Below are 4,922 nucleotides of genomic sequence, written 5' to 3' on the forward strand. Positions count from 1 at the left end.
TGTATTTTTAGTAGAGATGGGGTTTCACCATGTTGGTCAGGCTCGTCTCGAACTCCTGACCTCAGGTGATCCGCCTGCTTCGGCCTCCCAAGTGCTGGGATTACAGGCGTGAGTCACCGCACCCAGCGCCTTCAAAAATTTCTTATTTGACATGTCTTCAAGCTTCCCTACCACCCTAGTGACGCCATCGCTCCGTTTCCCGCCCCCGCCACCCTTGGGGAGTAAGGATGAATACTGGCGAATGCCAGAGGAAGCGTAGTTTTTCCGAAGAGCTGAAGGCAGCCTGTGATTACGACCTTCTCTATTTTCTGATCTCCTAATACACGTCCGTAAGTATCACAAGACTGCAAGTCCCTCAAATATTACTTCTTAAAATCTGAAGAACTTCAGTCTTCCGGGCCCCACGACTCTCTCCCGGCACTAGGATCTACTCTATGGTAGAGAGCTCAGCCTTTCTAGCTCTCTAGTCCTCCGACTGCCCCATCTATGGTTTCGGAGACCTCACCGGAAGCCCTCGTGTAGGGCCTTGTGGGAGGCCGGAAGTTGCGGCCTCAATACTCGCCATTTCAAAATGCTGCCGAGGTAGGACCTGTGGCTGCCACCACTTCCTCTACCCGGGCTCGACCGGGGAGACATTCATGGAGCTGCCGTAAGGTGTGGCTCTTGGCCTTCGTCGGCGGGGTGTCGCGCGCGGTAGCTGGAGAGTGAGGAGTGGGCGGCTGTACCGCCAATTGCGCGGGCCTGGGAGTGGGGGTAGCGGGTGGGAGGAGCTTGAGGCGTGGGTCCGGCGGCTTGGGGAAGGCCGCCGCGCCGGGCGGAAGGAGGACTCGCGGGGAGGGGAAGGGTTGTGGGATAAGGGTTCGCGGAAGATAAAAGTGGGGGTGAGTGACGTGATGTAACTGGCCATCTGGTGACACACCTAAAGTCGACGTAGTTGGATTAAGTTTAAGTGGACACAACATTTGAGGGCCATTGAGGCAACTCAGAGAATAGAACTGGGAGAGAGGGAGGTGGGGAGCGTGACATTGACGTGTGTTAAGTTTTTAAGTTAAGGGCTGCGGAAAGTCTGCCTTAGACTAGGCACTTGAGTGCTTGTTTGAAAATGCTCGTGTTGGAGCCACACCAAAACTTCCAGATAGTATCGAGATAGGGCTCAGAGAAACGTGTGTATGTGTTTTGAGACGGAGTCTCACTCTGTCACCCTGGCCAGAGTGCAGTGGCGCGATATCCGCTCACTGCAACCTCCACCTCCCTGGCTCAAGCGATTCTCCTGCCTCAGCCTCGGGAGTAGCTGGGAATACTGGCGCACGCCACCGCACCCAGGTATTTTTATTTTTTTATTTTTTTATTTTTTGGTATTTTTACCAGAGACGGAGTTTCACCTTGTTGATCAGGCTGGTCTCGAACTCCTGACCTCGTGATCTGCCCGCCTCGGCCTCACAAAGTTCTGGGATTACAGGCGTGATCGACCGCAGCCAGCCCTAATTTTTGTGTTTTCAGTAGTGAGGGGGTTTCACTATGTTGGCCAGGCGGCTCTGGAACTCATGGCCTCAAGTGATCTGCCCGCCTCGGCCTCCCAAAGTGCTAGGATTACAGGCGTGAGCCACTGCTCCCGGCCTGGCATCTCTTGATGACTGTTGAATAGGCGACATTTAACCTGAGACTAAGGTTTAGGATGAATCAGTTTTCTGCAAAACTCACAGTGCTCCAAATGAAGGAACAATGTGTGCAAAGGCCCTGTTTTAAAACTGAAAGATCAGTGTGGCTGAGGCTTAAGACTGAATAGAGCAAGGTAAGACTGAAAAGGTGCTGAGGCGCTAGACCATGTGTTTCATCTTACAGCAGTAGCAAGCTGTTGACCAGGCCCTGACACTATAGGATTTTTTTGTTTGTTTTTCCTTTTTATTGAGACAGAGTCTCAAAAAAAGTGGGCACGTGCCACCATGCCTGGATAATTTTTGTATTTTTAGTAGAGGTGAGGTTTTACCATTGTGGTCAGACTGGTCTTGAACTCCTGACCTTGTGATCTACCCACATTGGCCTCCCAAAGTGCTAGGATTACAGGTGTGAGCCACTGTGCTTGGTCAGAATTTTTTTTCTTTAAAAAATGCTTTTGGCAGGCTGGATGAGGTGGTGCATGCCTGTAATACCAGCACTTTGGGAGGTTGAGGCGGGTAGATCACCTGAGGTCGAGAGTTCGAGACCAGCCTGACCAATATGGAGAATCCCCATCTCTGTTAAAAATACAAAATTAGCCAGCCTTTGGTGGTGCCTTTCTGTAATCCCAGCTACTTGGGAGGGAGGCTGAGGCAGGAGAATCACTTGAACCTGGTACGTGGAGGTTGTGGTGAGCCAAGATCATGCCATTGCATTCCAACCTGGGCAAGAAGAGCAAAACTTCGTCTCAAAAAAAAAAAAAAAAAAAAAAAAGTATTTTTTTGTAGTGTACAGTTTGAGTGGGGTTTAGAAAGACTAGGATAGAATTTATTGCAGTGACCCAAGCAAGAAATAACACTTTTTGGTTTGGGAAGTGGTCATGCAGATGGAGAGAAGGGAAGGTTTTGAGTTATTTGGGAAGTATAAATCTACAAGATTGGATTATGGATGTGATAATAGAGGCAAAGGGAGAGATTGAGGATTAAACTTTCTGGTGTGAGCAACTGAATGTTACTACTAAACAGCAGCATATTATAGTGGAAAAGGGTAAGTTTTTCCACTTATATGGAAAAACTTGCCAAGTTATTTGACTTCTTTAAGCCAAATAGTTTTCTCTTTTAAAAGCAGGTAACTTGGGAGGCCAAGGCAGGCAGATCACGAAGTCAGGAGTTCAAGCCCAGCCGGGGCAATATGGTGAAATCCCATCTGTACTAAAAATGAAAAAAAAATTAGCTGGGCCTGCGACTGTATTCCCAGCTATGTGGGAGGCTGAGGCAGAAGAATTGCTTGAACCTGGGAGGTGGAAGTTGCAGCGAGCGAAGATCCTGCCGCTGTACTCCAGCCTGGGCTACAGAGAGACTCTGTCTCCAAAAAAAAAGAAAAAAAAGCTGAGGGGTACGGTGGCTCATGCCTGTAATCCCAGCACTTTGGGAGGCCCAGATGTGTGGATCACCTGAGGTCGGGAGTTCAAGACCAGCCTGACCAACATGGAAATGCCCCATCTCTTTCAAAAAAAAAAAAAGAGGGTGGCGGGTGACAGTATGTAACTGGTGTATTCAAAAGGAATTTCAACTGACTTCATTTTTCGCATAAAATCTTGACAGTGCCATTGCTTATAATGTTTTCTCTCCCGTTCTTTTCGGTATATATGTATTTTTTTAAAGCTATTAAAAGTAGATCTTCACCAACTTGTGCAGTACGCTCCCATTTTAAAGTCCTTCCCCTCCTATTTTCCTTCTCTCTGATTCCTCCTCTGCCTGGCAGTCAAAAGTAGTTTTTTCTGCTCTGAATTTCCATGGCCCTTAAATCAGTATCTTTTTAATGATACAGAACTTTGTGTTGGGTGTTAAAGTAACGTAAGAAACCTTTATTTTTGTTTAAATTCTTCAAAGTTGCCAAGTGGTCAATTCCTGTGCCTACGAAGGTACTTAACCACCATGGCTGGGGCTCTCTTCCTGAAAATCATTCTTGAAGGAACTATAAAGGGAAAATACTGGAGAAACACACATGGTCAGTTTCAAACTGGATGGAAGTTGGGGAAGTTGGGGGTAGGAGGTGGAAGGCAGCAGCTGACCTGAAACAGCAGTTAGCCAGGCATGGCTGTGGGAGAATAAAACCATTGGGCAAGGCAACTATTGAAATATTGCTCTAGTTTCTCCCCTGCTTCATTATCTTGGAATTACCCTTTTCCACACCTGCCGTAACTCAGAGCCCTAGTCCACTTCTCTCAAGAGTTAATCAGGGTATAAGAGAAGCCCATACTTGTGAAGAGTAGGGGGAAAACAGGTGGTGACTGACTTCAGGCAATCGCTTCTCTGTGGCTTACCCTCTTAATCCTTAGGTCTTGCCAGATTCCAATCATAATGCTGCTTCTGCCTGGGAAATGAAAGTTGAAGCCCTGATCTGAGTAGTGATTATGTGAGATGGAGAGTGATTATGGCTTTCTACTTTACTGATAAGGACTAGAGTCTGGATTTCACCTATATTTGCTTGTCACAATAACTGATATCTGTCTTCTGGGTAAAAATAACAGATAAGCAAAGATATTTTAAGAGAAAACATGCAAACTTCATTGGAACAAATATTAGAACAAATGGACTAAGAGTTTAAAGGTAGACTGATAATCATCCTAGAAGAAATAAGGGAATATGTTGGCAATTTGAAATAAAAATATAAGTGGAGACCAAGAGAACCAAACAAATACTAGACATGAAAAATACAGTGGTTGAAATAAAGAACACTGGCTGGGCATGGTGGCTCGTGCCTGTAATCCCAGCACTTTGGGGGGCTGAGAAGGATTGCTTTTGCTCAGAGTTTGAGACCAGCCTGGGCAACGTAAAAAAAACTAGCTGGGTTTGGTGGTAAATGCCTGTAGTCCCAGCTACTCCAGAGGCCAAGGTGGGAGGCCTGCTTGAGTTGGGGAGGTCGAGGTTCCAGTGAGCCTTGATCACGGCACTGCAGTCCAGCCTGGGTGACAGAGTGAGACCCTGTCTCAAAACAGCTGTATACATTCTGTTTTTTATTCCATGTGTAATGTTATGGAATCACAGATAGAATAAACAACAGAATGGATACAACTGAGGAATGAATTAGAATTTTAGAAGGAGAAAATCTAGAACAAATTAAAAATATAAATGAAAAGATAAGAGTAGGCATAGAGGTACTGACATCTGATAAAAGTCTTTGAGAAAAATAAGAAGGAAGTATTGAAGGAATAATGGAGTATTTCTCTCCTTTACAATAAAAAAAAAAAAAAAAAAAAAAAA

General features: G+C 45.9%; 1 protein-coding gene across 5 annotated transcripts in view; it reads left to right on the top strand.

The window, feature by feature from the left end:
* Positions 1-368: 368 nt before the first annotated feature.
* MDM4 (MDM4 regulator of p53) overlaps positions 369-4,922 on the top strand; it is a 36,482-nt gene continuing 31,928 nt past the window's right edge. The window contains exon 1 of one of the 5 annotated variants that reach the window (XM_037737340.1): positions 369-654. The gene's annotated coding sequence lies outside the window, so the exon portion shown is untranslated. The remainder of the gene's footprint in view (positions 655-4,922) is intronic. The other 4 variants (XR_005199639.1, XR_001824163.2, XM_037737339.1 and 1 more) reach the window with 4 other exon arrangements.

Source organism: Cebus imitator, unplaced genomic scaffold (assembly GCF_001604975.1).
Source record: "Cebus imitator isolate Cc_AM_T3 unplaced genomic scaffold, Cebus_imitator-1.0 Scaffold38, whole genome shotgun sequence".
NCBI lineage: Eukaryota > Metazoa > Chordata > Mammalia > Primates > Cebidae > Cebus > Cebus imitator.